General features: G+C 39.2%; 1 protein-coding gene across 2 annotated transcripts in view; it reads right to left on the bottom strand.

The window, feature by feature from the left end:
• The window catches only part of PLXNA4 (plexin A4), a 1,066,226-nt gene that overhangs the window by 542,206 nt on the left and 505,922 nt on the right, over positions 1 to 18,098 (bottom strand). The window lies entirely within an intron of this gene.

An 18,098-nucleotide genomic window follows, 5' to 3' on the forward strand; every position in this document is an offset into this window, starting at 1 on the left:
TAGCCTATGTCAGTGGTTCTCAACGCTGTCCCCGGGCCATGTTTTGGGAATTTCTCTTAGACAAAACAGCTGTCCAAAATACCAAGCCATTGACTCTGATTTAAAGCACCTGTGCAAGATAAAAGAAAACCTGCAAACATGACCTGTTGGGGGAACTTGAGGACAGGGTTGAGACCCATTTGCCTATGTCACATACTTTTCCATAAGACTTTTTCATTATAGGAGCTCCAATGATGCGCACTAAATCAGAGCTGGATTTTGTAGCTTGCAGACCCTAGGATGCTCCTGTTTCCATCCACTGCCAATCCTCCAGAACTCCATATTTTTTTGTTTACAGATAAGGTAACTGTCACACTTACTAGTTAGTACTGCAGAGGATTTAGTAATAAATATAATGATTTCACATGCTGCATCATTTGTTGGCATGCCCTACTCTCTACAACAGAAAGAGACTGGTACATTTGAAGTAAGTTTTGGTGGTTGGATGTAACAGGAAGTGGACTTGGATGCTGCAGGCCTCAGGTGGCCTATGCACTTGGTGCTGGGGCACAAACATCAGGCATGGTGGTAATGTATCCTCCTACGATGCATCTTGTGAGTTGTCTTTAGCTGTAGATAAAAAGCTTCTCTGTCTTCCTCCTTTTTTCTTAACATATAAAAGCAACCAGTAAAAAAAAGCTGAGATTTAAAGGCAAGCCTTTTTTTAAAGGTCCTGCCTGGTAGAAAAAGACAATTCCATAGCTCAACTCACCAACCAGTCTGCTGACCAACCAAATTTACCTGTCTAACCGTATGTTAAAAGCAGGGGTTTAGTTAGCACACATTTGCAAACGCATGTGAAAGCTGCAAGGCCTCGTCAAGGCACCCTGTATTACTTGCAGTCCTAACACTAAATTTATAAGTGTCTCCACAGTGGAAGCACATGCATTGAATGGATAGGTGTGAGACAGGTGAGCCAGGAGGCCGCCCTAGCCCCCTTAAAGGGACAGGACACACACTGGACACCCAGTGTTTGGGTCGGGGACACACTGGACGCCTCTGCTGCTATTGCTGGGTGTCCAGTGTGTGTCCTGTCCCTTTAAGGGGGCTAGGGCGGCCTCCTGGCTCACCTGTCTCACACCTATCCATTCAATGCATGTGCTTCCACTGTGGAGACACTTATAAATTTAGTGTTAGGACTGCAAGTAATACAGGGTGCCTTGACGAGGCCTTGCAGCTTTCACATGCGTTTGCAAATGTGTGCTAACTAAACCCCTGCTTTTAACATACGGTTAGACAGGTAAATTTGGTTGGTCAGCAGACTGGTTGGTGAGTTGAGCTATGGAATTGTCTTTTTCTTGTATGTATATGCCCTCCATGTGCTCCTTACTGTGAAGGCCAGTTATGGGTGTGGGCGGTGACCAGTGTCTTGTTACCGTTTGTATATTTGGGTCGGGGACACACTGGACGCCTCTGCTGCTATTGCTGGGTGTCCAGTGTGTGTCCTGTCCCTTTAAGGGGGCTAGGGCGGCCTCCTGGCTCACCTGTCTCACACCTATCCATTCAATGCATGTGCTTCCACTGTGGAGACACTTATAAATTTAGTGTTAGGACTGCAAGTAATACAGGGTGCCTTGACGAGGCCTTGCAGCTTTCACATGCGTTTGCAAATGTGTGCTAACTAAACCCCTGCTTTTAACATACGGTTAGACAGGTAAATTTGGTTGGTCAGCAGACTGGTTGGTGAGTTGAGCTATGGAATTGTCTTTTTCTTGTATGTATATGCCCTCCATGTGCTCCTTACTGTGAAGGCCAGTTATGGGTGTGGGCGGTGACCAGTGTCTTGTTACCGTTTGTATATTTGGGTCGGGGACACACTGGACGCCTCTGCTGCTATTGCTGGGTGTCCAGTGTGTGTCCTGTCCCTTTAAGGGGGCTAGGGCGGCCTCCTGGCTCACCTGTCTCACACCTATCCATTCAATGCATGTGCTTCCACTGTGGAGACACTTATAAATTTAGTGTTAGGACTGCAAGTAATACAGGGTGCCTTGACGAGGCCTTGCAGCTTTCACATGCGTTTGCAAATGTGTGCTAACTAAACCCCTGCTTTTAACATACGGTTAGACAGGTAAATTTGGTTGGTCAGCAGACTGGTTGGTGAGTTGAGCTATGGAATTGTCTTTTTCTTGTATGTATATGCCCTCCATGTGCTCCTTACTGTGAAGGCCAGTTATGGGTGTGGGCGGTGACCAGTGTCTTGTTACCGTTTGTATATTTGGGTCGGGGACACACTGGACGCCTCTGCTGCTATTGCTGGGTGTCCAGTGTGTGTCCTGTCCCTTTAAGGGGGCTAGGGCGGCCTCCTGGCTCACCTGTCTCACACCTATCCATTCAATGCATGTGCTTCCACTGTGGAGACGCTTATAAATTTAGTGTTAGGACTGCAAGTAATACAGGGTGCCTTGACGAGGCCTTGCAGCTTTCACATGCGTTTGCAAATGTGTGCTAACTAAACCCCTGCTTTTAACATACGGTTAGACAGGTAAATTTGGTTGGTCAGCAGACTGGTTGGTGAGTTGAGCTATGGAATTGTCTTTTTCTTGTATGTATATGCCCTCCATGTGCTCCTTACTGTGAAGGCCAGTTATGGGTGTGGGCGGTGACCAGTGTCTTGTTACCTGCCTGGTAGAAATTTGGCTCTCCTTTAGTATTTGAAGTACTTGGCAATTTCTAAACAGAGTAGTGAAAACAACTCTGTATTTCCAAATATCTAATATAAGACCGTGCTGTGATAAAGGAGGCTGCTAGCAGAAAGGTTGATATACAAAAACCCTATGGAACCATAAAGATAATCACCTGTACTCTGATTGTGTGATTGTGTGAAGCAGCAGGTGATTATCTTTACTTTGTATTTCCAGTCTTCTCTGCACACCGCAATTGTACAAGTAATGTAAGGAAAGCTTGAAAAAAAACATTGTCACCCCAAAGTACATTAACAACTAAAGACTGCACTAGGTGAATGACTAGGAAACTTACAGTTTCAAAATGTTAAATAGATAGTGTAATTTCACTACACTGAGCTCCAATTGACTGTCCTTGAGCTAGTAGCTATTATTAATTTATTTTAGTGTTATATTCATATTGGCTTTAAAAGAGTTAGGTAAGTCACTTTTTAAAAAAAATATTTGTCAGCACTTTTTAAAGCTTGACTTGCCAAAAATGTCTCATAGTCCCTAATCAGTTTATAAGGATGTAAAACTCAAAGTCACAAACGCATAACTCTGCAGGGAAACCTGCCTGATTGACATTAGGTTAGAAATGGAAATGACCTCTAAAACATTATGGACAGAAGAAACTGCAGAAAAACAGGAAAAACCATGGATCGATGTTTTATTAAAGATATCCATGCAAAAATATTAAATATTTATTCCAAATCAATGCATGTGTTAAAGAGTATTTTAGTTTTCTATATAGTATATATAGATAGAACATGGAATGCGATTAGGTTCATAATTCTTCACACTCCAGCAGTTAGAAATGATCTCATTCTCATGTCATTTCAATGTTTGCACATGTAAACTCATTCTAGCCTTTGATTTATTCTAAGCTCAATTCACTGTATATGATATACTAAATGTATGTCAATAGTCAACATATATTATACTGCAGTTAAGTAGCTTAACAAATTATTATGTAAGCATTTTCTATTGCAGTCAATTTTGTTTAAGTGACATTAAAGTATATGTAAACCCACTAAAACTCGTATAAGCTTTAACATGTTAAAGTGGTAGTAAACCCCATTTGGTCATTTTTACCTACAGGTAAAACAGGTCTATAATAAGGCTTACCTGTAGGTAAAATGAGTATCTCCTAAACGTGGACTGTTTAGAATATATTCACTCTGCATGCAGCCAGTTACCTGGCCGTGACCTGCGTATGCGCTCTGAAGGTCTTGCAAACTTTGCCAGACCCTCAGAGCTTTGTGCTGGAACTGAAGTGCCTCATGCCTGGGAGTGACGTCATCATGGCTCCAAGCCAATCACATAACCGGAGTGTGCAAACCAGGAAGAAAGACAGGGGGAAGATGTCTGCCCTGTCAGCGGTGACAGTACAGTGCTGGAGGGCTTTGTTCCAAGGTGAGTATTTTATAGTGTGCTAGTATGCAATGCATACTATGCATGCTATTGCCTTGCATGTGTTTTTTTTTTTTTTTTTTTTACAACAGTCGCGGTTTAGTCATTTTCATTATTTTCACTCTGCAGCTTTCTTTGAAATACTTCCCTTGTCCGTGCCCTGTTATAAGATGACAACTTATTGCCCCTGTCTCCCAATTGTGGTGTTGCATTGCCACCCTTTCATAATAGTTTCTTAAGGCTGGGTTCACACTTAGAGCGAGCACGGCTCACAGCAGGGGTCCCTCATGTTCTCCATTTTAGGGATGAATCAGGCCCAAATTTTTGCCTGAATTTAGACCTGAAACTGAGCCAAAGACGCACAGGACCCCTGCGCAATTTGCTCTGCAGCTGCCCCGGAGATGGGTGAACAGGCTCCATTGAGAGTTGGGCACACTCTCCTTTCATACGAATTGGATACGGGGAAACCCACATCCAATTCGCATAAGTGTGAACCCAGCCTTAAAGACTACAAGTGGCACATATCTGTACACATTGCACAGGCATGGTCTTCTGTTGTCACTATTAGGAAACCTGCCCTAATAAATGTCATGCAGTCATAGTAGCATTCAGTGTAGTTCATGCATGCAGGCATGAAATGGCTACAAAGAGGCAACAGGAGATCTGCAAACTGACATGCAACAGATGAAAAATGTGAAAATTTGTATTTTATTGAAAAATAGATTAAATAAATAAATTAATTAATTCTTACTGTCTTGCTTATTATGAACATTCTATGTTGTCTATAATGACACCAAAAGAAATATGACAAAGAAAAAAAAATGCAGATGTGTAGAATATAACATAAATGTGTATGATGACAAAACACATAAAACACAGTAAGCTATATATGCAGATGAGAAATAAGCAGAGTTTGATCACATCAGAAGAGAAAGTAAGATGCCTATTGAGAGAACATCTGCTTTGCGTCTAGCTTTGTGTTCTCAAGTTGCCTCTAGTGAACCAAACCTGAGTCTCTAACCTGAAAACCGCTTCATTGCTGCCAGTAACTGGCTTTGCTGCTTTGTTTTTACGGATGGTTGAAACGACTGGTGCACAGGACGAAAGTGTTCTTTCAAATGCCTGAGTTAAAATTTCCTTGTGTGTAACAGACCAATAGTGGAGAGAGCATGAGGGATTTTCTTGGAAAAGCTACATACAAAAATAAGATGCCAAACTGAAACCTCTTACTTCAAAAATCTATAACACAACATGAATGTGTTAATCAATTTTAAAAGCATTGCAGGTTATGACTGAGCAGTGTTGCAGAAAACCAAACAAGCCAATCATTTATTCATTTAAAGATCTGGTTATTACAAATAATATGAAGACAGTAAATATCTGATTAGCTGTTATGATTAAGCACGCAGGCACACAGAATGATTTTTGTTGAAAAAAGTGAAGTTATAAAATGAGTATCTAGACATGCCCTGCCGATATTTCCCATTGAGATTTTTTTATGCTCAGACTGGTCCTTCAGTCAGATTTGATTTTCCAGATCAACAGAATTATGTATAGTTGTGTAGTGTGGTGATCTTCTTGACTGGATTGAAGTTGAATGGATTATTTAGACAGGTCCTCACACTACATTTCGGTTGGCAAATGTTTCTGATCTGACTGTGGCTATGTGTGGTCATTTTGACACTAATACACTCAAACCATGAAAAATTCTCCTTAACTCTATCCTGTTTGGGTTCTATAGACAACTGGCTAAAAAAATAAGCTGTGTGGCCCATGACATTTACCATACAGAACTTTGTAAATGGCAAACAATATTTGAATATATATATTATTCAGCAAACTGATCAGCGTGATCCACAGTATGCAATGAAACTGGCAGCTGTGAATCAGGAGAGTCAGATACTTTACAGATCATAATTTACAAAATATCTGTTTACTAGGATTCATTGTATCACATATTCAGTCCAATCTGCCTCCATCTATGGAAAATCCTGGGCCAATTTGTTCATCCTATGTTAGACTTACACCACTATGTATTGAGTGGTTGTCTTTTTCAAAATACTTCAACAAAACATAAAAGTCAAAAAATGACATCTCTGCCTTGGAATTCGGTTAAAGATGAGCTCCAGGCTCCTTAACAAAAATATCAACTACTCTACAACTACTCTAGCTGCTGTCTTTTAATATAAGGACACTTACCCGTCCACGAATCCAGCAGTGTCTACACCCCAGCCGATTTATCAATCAGCTATCGGTGGCTGCCGCCATTTCTTGTAAAGGAAACCGGCAGTGAAGCCTTGAGACTTCATAACCGGTTACCTAATGTGCATGTGCAAAGCATGCTGTGCTTTGTGAATGGCCCGGCAGGGGAGGAAGGAGGCAGAACTTCCTGGTGACTTTGCCACGGTGAGATCAGCTGGAAATGGGAGTGGGTACCTGTCAAAACCAGGTACCCGCTCCCCCCCTAAAAGGTGCCAAATGTGGCAGCGGGGGGGGGGGGAGGCAAACAAGTGGAGATTCCCCTTTTGGGTGGAGCTCTGCTTTAAGTTGTCACAACATTTTACCAATCTCGTTTTTTAAGCTAATTTAAAGTTTATTAGGGAGGACCAAGCATCAGATATATGTTAAGAAAAATGTAATGTATACAAAAATGTGCCAGTACAAAACCCAATGCACTCTACAAAATTGTCATCAACACTCACTGTGACAATAATAACATGCTCTTTTTATCTTTTTCTGAATATTTATATTGACTATAGCTGCAAATAAGACCATCAAGTAAAAAAAAAAAAATATTCTGCAAAATATTCCAATCATTAAAAGGTATTAATTAACAGAGGGATTTAGAAATGGTGTTAACCATTTTATCACCAGACACTGCTGTGCTATCATATGCAAATACAGCACTCTGAAAACAGCAGGCAAGCAAAGCATGAATGGATATTTCCACCTCCAATATCACCTGCCTGGGTGGCAGTGCTGTTTTACAGCTATTTCAGAAACAGAGAAAGGTTAAAATGACTGTTAATTAGAATGTGTCATGATGGAAAAGGCCATTCAAAAAGTTAACAGTTCCGTCTCTCTATTTTCTTGTAATTGAACTCTAGAGTCTTTAACCGATAGCAGTGCATTAATGTCAATAATTTCCTCCCTCTTGCTGTTTATGCAGCAAAGCTCACTCCTTATCATGTGTCCTTCACATAAGAGATTAAAATGTAATGTGACATATACAGAAAACTTTAGTTTATCAAAAAATAATAAAGTAGAGCACCAACTTAAAGAATTACCAAGGGCACAGACATTCACTTGTAGGCCATGTTAAACATATAAAGCAAATCTGTGTTTTGCACATTATTATTATTTAAGGTACTTATATAGCGCCGTCAATTTACACAGCACTTTACATCTATATTGTACATTCACGTCAGTCTCTACCCTCAAAGGGGCTTACAATCTAAGGTCCCTAACTCACATACACATACTAGGGCCAATTTAGAAAGAAGCCAACCTACCAGCATGTCTTTGGAGTGTGGGAGGAAACCAGAGTACCCGGAGAAAACTCACGCAGGCACACGGAGAACATGCAAAATCCAGGCAGGTAGTGTCGTGGTTGGGATTCGATCCAGTGACCCTTTTTACTGCTAGACAAGAGTGCTACCCACTACACCACTGTAAGTGCTACCCACTACACCATGCCCATGTAAGGTGACTCACTAGGTTTGCTTTAAAACACCCTTACCAAGTAGCATATGTATAATCACCTTTCCTTTATTTCCCTTCCTCATTGTTCTGTTCTTTTAAGAGCAAAGAAAACACACTTTGTGTAAGCTTCAAGTTGCTTTCTTCTTGCCCCCACTGGGCCAATCACCAAGCATGAGTGCTGTCACATGTATGTCACATGATCCTCCAGTATGTGCTGCTGGTGCTGGGATGGGAGACATTAAAGCTGTGCTATTGTAAAAACAGTGCCGGGGACTGTGACATTACCTGGTATACCTGGCTATTTGTAGAGCGTACAGCAGCCTAGAATTCAGGCAGGTGAACTAGTCAATTTTTTGGTGGGTCCATGAATATCAAATAGGCTTGGTTCATCTTGATATCAAACTGATGCCAAAGACACAATTCCAAAGCCCATCAACAGGAACCCTAGAAGTGATTATGGCTAGCAGGAAAAAAGTATGAAAAGGAATATTCAATAGGACTTCATATTTAAAAGATATTATGGTGCACTTTCCATACCCATCTATTATTATGTTACAAGTGCACATTCACAAAACACACAAAGCTAGGTCAAAGTAAATATTATATATCAGACAAACATAAAAGTTATATTACTAGGGCGGCTGCTTCAGAGCTTAGTAAATGAGCAGAAGCTCTGTGGACTTCCATCATCCGATGTGCAAGCAAAATTGCTGTTTTTTATTTTATTTTCCTTGCACGTGATTGGGTATTTTTTGCAAAGTGAAGCTTTACCTCATTTACTATGTCCTGGAGCAACTCCACTTGCAAAGCGCAACTGCACTTTGCAAAGTGCATAGTCTATTTTCTTTAGTAAATCAACCCAACTCCTCTGTGACAACACAGAGGAGAAAAGCTTGAATAGGGATTTACTTAGTAAATCAACCCCATAGTGTAACATAGTGTAACTTGAACTTCAGTAACCTACACTGAAGTCTTTCTAGACATGCTAGTCAGACATACTTGAGTTAATTACAGTCTTAAAAATATCAATTTCTTTTATAATCTTACTATTGTCTACATACACGTGTATTGGAGCAGGTAAGCTGTAGGATAGGGTACACTAAATTGTATTCTAATCCAATGTCAGAACATTATTATTATGATGATGAATTCATGCTGTTTCATTGATTTCAGTTCCATTTTCTCTGACTATTGATCTGGCCATTATGCCCAATTTTCCTTCCACAATATAAGATTGGTATAAAAGTCTGCTAAAAGATTATTCTGGCTTAAATGTTCTCATAGTCAGAAACAACTAAACAGCATGGTCTTACATTTTAAAATCTCATTTCTCACTTATCAAAACAGGCAGCTATTACTTATAAGCCATGATGCTTTATATAAATTAGCGCCAGCAGCACTATTTTTTTAATGCAGATGCAACTCTCATCTCACTGGAGTGACTGCATTAGTAAACTCTTCTTCTATACGTCTTATGTTTTTGAAAAGTAGAAAACAGCATATGCAGGTGATGCAATAAAATTTCTTGAATTTTGGGGGGTTATTTACGAAAGCCAAATCCACTTTGCACTGCAAGTGCACTTGGAAGTGCAGTCGCTCTAAATCTAAGGGGTAGATCTGAAATTAGTGGAAGCTCTGCTGATTTTATCATCCAATCTTGTGCAAGCTAAAATGCTGTTTTTTATTTTCCTTGCAGATCTACAGCGACTTTACTTCCAAGTGCACTTGCAGTGCAAAGTGGATTTTCCTTTAGTAAATAACCCCCTCTTCAGATTTCAAACTGTATATAAAGCCAACATTTGTTTTTTTGAGAGTGGTGAGGGGTTAGAACAGATTTTTTTTGCACTCTGGGTCAAAACTGGGGAGATTGATTCTTTATAATTATTCTGGTGACTATCATCACTGGCCTAAAAGTAGGGAAAACCCAAATGTCGAGTCAGTGGAAAAAGAAAGCATGATAGGTATTTCAGCTATTTCCAACTCCATCCAAAATAAAAAAAAAAATTACACTTTCGATACACTGTCAAATGTAACTGTACAAAATATAGAAATACTAAAATAGCCCATGGCTGCCATCTAACTTTATTTGTTTGAGAAGAACTAAATTAGTTTTGGTCCTAAGTACGGAATATATAAACCCAAGATCATGACAATTCTGTCATTGGGCACTAAGTATTCACATAAAAAGAGCAATAATCCTTATAACTGTACAACTGTGTTACAGGTTTGTGCAAACTTTAATAGAAACACAAGAATATATTACATATATACTGCAATTTTGTAGCAGTTTTAACCACTTTAAGGGCTCTTTCACACTGACGATCTGAATGTCCATTTTTTATCCTTCCGTTTTCGGATGAAAAACGGACATACATGTATCTCTATGGAGCATCGGATGTCAGTGGTGACATGTCCGCTGACATCCGACCCACTCCGATCCAAAAAGTGTAACGGAGGAAAACCCTACTTTTCCATCCGTTTTCGGATCGGATGACGACGGACCCTACGGTCTGTCATCACCCGATCCCCCATAGGGGAGAGCGGCGCTCTGACAGGTCCGTCGCTGCACAGTGTGCAGAGACAGACCTGTCATCTTCCTGCTCAGCGGGGATCGGCGGAGCGATCCCCGCTGAGCAAGCGGGTGTTCACGGGGTGGATCATCACTGATCCGCCCCGTGTGAAAGAGCCCTAAGGCAGCTTTTAATCACAAAAACCATGAAATGAATCAAAGTAATTACCCTTAATCCTATTGATAGGATGTATAGGATGTGTTGATCCATTCAGTAATTCATGCAATCAAAATCTTCAACATTATTAGAAAAATGACATATGTATGCCTAGTATCACTATTTATATCTGCCATTGCCCAAAATTGTTTCAAGGTTGAAGTTCCAACATGCTCATGAAAAAAAAAATATTTCACCCTACAGTATCACTGCTTAGGCCTATAAATTGGTTGTAGTATTATTACCTATGCATTAGCTGTCATACATAACGTAGTTGTACCTTATTTTAAATGCCTGCTGTATGTCTGTTTAATATGGGATTAAATAACAAACAACAGTGCAGCACAACTAAAATCCACATTGCACTTAAAATGTGCTGAAAAATGAAATATACTTCTACAATATAATATTATATAACAATAATGAAACAAATTTCAGCCAGAAAAAAACAATTATGCCCTCTACACACGATAGGATCTTCCGATGGAAAATGTGTGATAGGACCTTGTTGTTGGAAATTCCGACCATGTGTGGGCTCCATCACACATTTTCCATAGGAATTTCCGACACACAAAGTTTGAGAGCTTGCTATAAAATTTTCCAACAACAAAATCCGTTGTCGGAAATTCCGATCGTGTGTACACAAATCAGACACACAAAGTGCCACGCATGCTCAGAATAAATTAAGAAACGAAAGCTATGAGCTACTGCCCCGTTTATAGTCCCGATGCACGTGTTTTACGTCACCACGTTCAGTACGATCGGATTTTCCGACAACTTTGTGTGACCGTGTGTAGGCAAGACAAGTTCGAGCCAACATCCGTCGGAAACATCCATGGATTTTGTTCTCGGAATGTCCGATCAATGTCTGACCGTGTGTACAGGGCATTAGTGTATATAATGAAAAATATAAAGGCTGATCAATGAGTAGTGCAGCTGCCACTGTGACAATGTGATCCAAATGATAAAGGTGCTCTGTGTATCCACCACCCTTATGAGTTGGCCGCTCACCTTAAGGTCATGACCCCTGCATTACAGAAAGGTCAAAGCAAGCTGTGTTCCCCTCGGGAATAATGACTCTGATGGACACTAGGTAAATACTGACCCCTTTTCCCTCAGGTTTGGGCACAACGATCCTTAGAAGCTCAGGAACCCCAGATGCATATGGGAAGCAAAACGGAAGCACACAAGATCTAATGCTCTCCATTTAGAGATTTTATTGTAAAAAAGATCATAAATATTGCACAAGTCAAATCCTGTCACCAGTGCTAACACAAACAAACATGTCAAACACATATGTTGGCATTCGGTTTGGTACTAAGAAGGTTGTGGTATGGCATCACACCCAAGGCACCGCCCCCTATACGCGTTACGTCCAAGGCAGAAACGACTTCAGTAGGAGACTCCTCATTGATTGGATTTTATATTTTTGATTATATGCAATAATTATGCTAATAATATATATGTTATGCTATAATAATATATGCTAATTGTTTTTCCTGGCTGCGATTTGTTTCATTATTGTACAACGAATATCGTTATTATTATATTGTAGCAGTATATTCATTTTTCAGCACATTTTTAGTGTACTGTGGATTTTAGTTGTGCTGCACTGTTTTTTTTGTTATTTAATATCAGTATTGAGTGCCGTGATTTCACTTATCTGGTGTTAGCTGGTAACTTTGTAGCACATTGTTTCATATGGGAACCTCACATGACAACACACACATGTAAGAAGTGATTTTCTCTGAAGTAGTTCCTCTGAAATAATGAAAAGGTTAAATGTGATCCAGTCCCCAAACACCATATGGACTGAAAAAAACTGTACAATGTGACCTATTGGTTTCATAAAATATCATCCAATCTTGTAAAAAAAAAAAAAAAAAGTATATATCTTTTCCTAACCTTTTCTAATCTGTACTTGGCCTCTGTTAGCAGAGGACTTATCTCTTTAGTATTGTATTTGAGACAAAAAAAGACAGTTGTGCGCCAAGAGACATAACATGGCAAATGTCCTCTACACCCTTTAATGTAAACACTGTAAATGCAGAGGATGTGGTGGATTTCTGCCTGCAGCCTATAGCCAAGGATGACCCCTTTTTTCCCCAAGTATGTCTGCTTTAGCTCAGCACATATTTCATAATATCACTAACTGAAGTGTTAAAATACTTGTCAGAATACATGCAGTGCTAACACTTTTTCCATTATACAGAAGGTACATCTGAAGCATACAAAATGTATCAAAGGAACAAGTGCACAATTACTTCTGGTCTAAAATATGAACTCTGTACTGTATGAACAATTCTGAGTTATGTCATACATGACATTATACATATGCTTATAAATATTTAACTCACACAACGCTTTTGCATAAACCGCTCAACATGCCTATTATTTATGCACTCTTACAAAAAGATTTGACGGAAAAAGGAACAGAAATCAAAAGACCATTTCATACTTAAAAAGCAAATCATTTATTAATTACCTAAACTTTGTATGCCAAGGAACATTATTCCACAAGCCTTTTACAATCCCGCGGTATATGAATTATAAGCAGTGGTGTGCAACTAATAGCAACCAATCACATGTAAGCTAGCATTAGTTTACAGCAATTATTCAGCAGTTTTTTTTTGTTATCCTCATACTCACCTGCCAAGCAAATCTAGTGTTGTTCTGCTGTGATTTAGTGCTCTGCTGCCACATACTGGGTTCCAGCAGCACCACCTTCTTTCCTTATGCCATCAGAAACCAGCTGTCTCTTATGTGTTTTGGCAGTCAGACCCCAATGGTTTGGCACAAAGTCCCCCCACCTCCAATGCTGGCTATAAGCTAATGCCTCTTGGGATATCCAACATGGGTATCCCAGAAAGCTTCAGAAGCAGGGTTTCACATCGATTTAGCCTAACTGAGAATGGAGGCAGGGTGTTGGGATGGCATGCAAAAGAATAAAAAATGAAATAAACACGAAATGAAGTTTACTTTTTTTACACTGTGGAAAGGAAGGAATAGAATAGGTAGATAATTTTTTCAGAGTAAAGGTCTGATTTGAATAATTGCTCACTTATAAAGCCTAGACCAGCCCTTTTCAACCAGGGTGCCTTCAGGTTTCTTCAGGGGTACCTTGGCAAAATGCCTAAAAATTGCCCAAAAACTGTATACAAGCCGGCAGGTGGATGAAGTCTGCCTTTTAATTACACAACGCCACAGGTTTTCATTGTTCACTATTACAACCTTTTAGCTGCCAGCGTCCTAATCACCAATTACATCATTAGTATCTAAGGAGGACATTGGGTGCCTGCACAGCATTCATGCCTGCCCCTCTCCATCAGCACTGGAGTCACAGCCGAGTGAGAGAGAGAAGTTGAGGGAGAAGAGAAACATTGGCATACTATTCAGTACCAGTGTGCAAAGGTGTATTTGCTTTGAAAGTATATATCACCTGTAATTATTGTGTCCTATGTGTGTGGATGTTGATGTGTTATGTAAAAAAAAATTAGTCTATATAAGTGCCTGGAGATTGTGCAGAATTTCAAAGGGTGCCTTGACCGAAAAAAGGTTGAAAAACACTGGCCTAGACAATAATTGAATTGAGGCAAGAGTGTTGTCTGATGTGGAGAGTAATGTCCCTTCTTTCTAGGTCAGTCCTGGGAAAGAAGAGACAGCAAGCTACTAAAACATAGTCAATTACTATATCCTTTGAGCATTTTTTTTATCTAAGTTTTTTATGCTTGGGATTATTCTCCTTTTTGGATAACACTGGACATTATTAAGTAAATCTACTGAGGATGAATATGGCTGAGAATTGTGCCATGGTTTAATTAATACCATAGGGTTTAATTACAAAATGTCATTTGGCTTTGAAATCGGGACAAACCCTCTAGGCACAATTTCCACAAGAAATACTAGAGTGGCAAGAATTCAGATTTTAAATATGTACTATGGCTTTTCCGTGTCACATATTCCATGAAGCTAAAAATATGTAATCACATAAACATAAGTAATGTAAAACATGATCACTTTCATGTAGGGTACATTTAAAAAGCAGCAGTAGGACCGTACCATGATAAGCTATACAGCTGCAAAAAAAAGTAGGAGAGAAACACAATTTTATTGTTGAGCCAAATTCTTTTTAATGTGGGGTGGAGATTAGGCACTTCCTAAAATATACATTTGTCTGTGCCGATATGACGATATTCTCATAAAGGCATGAGGACACAACACAATCTACAGATGATTCACAGACAGCTCTGGAAAAAATGAATGCTGTGTGTGGTTTTCAGTGGAGGCCTGGATCTGGTTTCAGTTACTCAGTCCAAATCACAAAACATAAGACATCTTCAGGGCAGGCCCAATGCACCAGCTCAAAATTTCTCCCTCATTGCCCTTGTCTCTTGAAATTTATACAAGCAAGAAAACATGATGTTACAAGCTAGCTTTGTCTAATTGATGATGCACTAATCTAAAAAGGTAAAAATTAAAAGGACAGGAAATATAGTGAATTATTATTTTTTAATATATTATTTTATAATTAATGAACATTCATCTACAAAAGTAATGTTATTTATATTAGCCGCAGAGATAATTTTTTAAACAAAAAATAATATATGGGTAACCAAAGCTACATAAATTTGTTATACTATTTTAGTTCAATCTTAGTTTATTGGGTTTACAAATACATAAGCACAGTTTAGGAATATACATTAGACCAAACACATAATGCGGGAGACCCAAAGCGTAGCAAAGACACATACAATGGAAAGAGACATAAGTGTATGGACCACAGTTCATTGAGAAAAGACACCAAAAAAACCATGTTAAAACATTCTTAATGGTCCAGTACAAAAGTGACATTTCATGAGATGGACATTTATATACTAATGGCTCAAATAAATCTTATTGTTGAGAACACTGGGTCACACCTTAAAAGTCCCACACACTTTGTACTCCAGGGTTATCCTTGGTTGTGAATTATTAAATGTCAGTAAGGGATGTGGTGGTGAGTATTGAATTTTACCAATGACATGACTTACTAACATATTGTATAAAAGGAGATCATCTGCAAACAAGAATAATTTTGTATGAAGGGAACCAACAGTGTTGTTTCTGAACTCTACTGCCAGGTGTTCCATCATTAGGATATAGAGACAGGGGAGACAGGGGGCATTCCTGGAGGGTACCGTTATTAATGAAAAACCTAGAAGAGATGGAGCCATTCACCCTGACCCCTGTTGATAGGGCAAAATACAAAGCAAGAATACTAGAAATCATTTTGGGGTCAAGCCTGATTTGTAGTATAGTATGTATTAAGGATGGCCAGCTTACCCTGTCAAAAGCTTTCTCAGCGTCGACTGACAGGAGACACATGGGGACATGATTTACTTGTTCATGTTGCATGAGAAGAATGGTTTTATTCAAATTGTCCCGGGCTACAAGACAGAGAACAAGCACTACCTTGTCCAGATGGGCGAGCTTAGAAAGTAAGTGTTGGATTCTGTTAGCTAAAATCTTGGAGTAAATCTTTAGGTCCACACCAATTAAGGATATGGGCCCATAGTTGGAGCATAAACTGTGGTCCTTATTAGGGATAGGTATTAAAGAAATATGTGCTTTTAAGGACTGAGGGAGAAATAGCATCCACATGAAAAAAGTGGTGCATATGTCCTTGATCTGGTTATAGAATTTAGGGGTAAAACTCGGGACCATGCCTCTTCCCAAAAGGGGTGTTCCCTGTAGAGATTAAAAGTTCCTCCTCTATGAAGGGTACCTGTAATGCATTTATTATTTCTAGTAGGCAGAGGGGTTTCAGCTACATACTGCGATATCTCTTGATTCAAAAACTCCCTTGCACTGGGGGTTACAAGACCCTAGAGATTATAAAGGTTATGAAAGCATGTGCTAAAATCCTGGAGAATAGAGGAAGGAGAATGGATGAGATTATTGTTGGGAGTCCTGATCTAAGGGATGTAAGTTACATTAGATATAGGATACAGCATTTTAGCCAGAGGTCTACTGCATTTATTCTCATAATTGCGAACAGCTAGCTTATCATAAAATGTAACCATGAGTGAACTGAACCTGTCAAGAAGTTTGGAACTCATGGGAGAGATTCCTAACATAATGGCAGATGAAGAAGTCCTACACGTGAAGATAAAGAGTCCTGCACTTGGTCTCAATAGTCTGTAGACGGTCCAATGTCAATGGTATAGTCACAGACTTTATAATACTGTTTTTTTAGTCACATTACCACTGTCATTTGTTAATACTCATATCCCTCTGTTGCTGCCATCTCTATTAATTTGTAATTGACTGTGGCAGCTTTCCAGTAAAGAATATTAGCCATGACAAAGATGTCAGAAAATAGTTACTATGAGGTCTTAATGCATAGTGAGATTTCATACACTGTCCTGATCACTAGAGGTAAATTTTTTAATGTTATGACGTGAACCAGAGCTATCAGAGCACAGTATCTCCATGGTGTCTGCGTGTACCTTTGGTAAAGCAACCTGTGCCTGCTTAGGACAAATAAGCGCTACGTAAACTGTTGGCGGTATATAAGTACTGTATAATAATAATAATAAACTTCTGCTATTGACCCAGCTGCTGGGATCTATGGGAATACCCTTTACCTCTGGGTATGGAGGAGCATGCTGCTTTGCCCTGCTTGGGTTTTGGGATTTTAGTGTTGGGAAAATATAATAGCACTTAATACTTTGGTGATATTTTTTGAGAAAAAATGGAACAGCTGACAACAACTTTGATTATGTAAACATAGGACTTTATAACCGATAGAGTGTCAACGGAAATGTCAGTAAGACTTCAATACAGCTCAAATGAGGTTGTTTCCATAATTTCTTCCTGCACTCTTTATAGGTAATAATAGTGTTCAATCCACTGGGGTTCTAGTGCCATTTTATTTATATTTACAATAAAAGTTAAGGTGATGTTTGAGGAGATCCGTTGTACAAGCACATCACCTTTGAGCCTGTACATATCTTTTTTTTTTTTTTAACAAGTGATTAGTTGGAGGGGCATTCATATTTGCATTAATATTTGCCCGGAGTTGAGCCTTACAGTACTGAACTTTCCTAAGCACTAAGAGACAAAACCTGTCTACAAAAGAATTAAACTGAAGTAAAAATATCTACTGAGTGATCTGTATTTTCCATACTGCAGCAACATCATCAACAAGGTATAAATTTCCATTTTGTAATGAGTGTATTATGCTGCTAATAGCAATATGACATTTACACACACATCAATTAATACTGCTAGAGAAAGTGTTAAATATCCAGATGCTTTCACCTTATTGAGACTGAGGGATCTGTTACAAAGTAAACTCTGGGCAATGCACAGTAACCCGGTCAGTGTAACTGAAGACAAAGTGGTTTCAACATGAGGTCAGAGACAGACAAGACAAGGTCAGAAGTTCAGAGACAATACAAGTGCCTCTTGTACAAAGGCAGAGGGATTGAATACACCTATCATATGCTGCCTATGAGTGAAAAAGAATCTTACACTGAATGACTGAATCCTGTAAGAGAATTTCCAAACTATTCCT

Source organism: Aquarana catesbeiana, linkage group LG03 (genome assembly GCF_042186555.1).
Source record: "Aquarana catesbeiana isolate 2022-GZ linkage group LG03, ASM4218655v1, whole genome shotgun sequence".
Taxonomy (NCBI): Eukaryota; Metazoa; Chordata; class Amphibia; order Anura; family Ranidae; genus Aquarana; species Aquarana catesbeiana.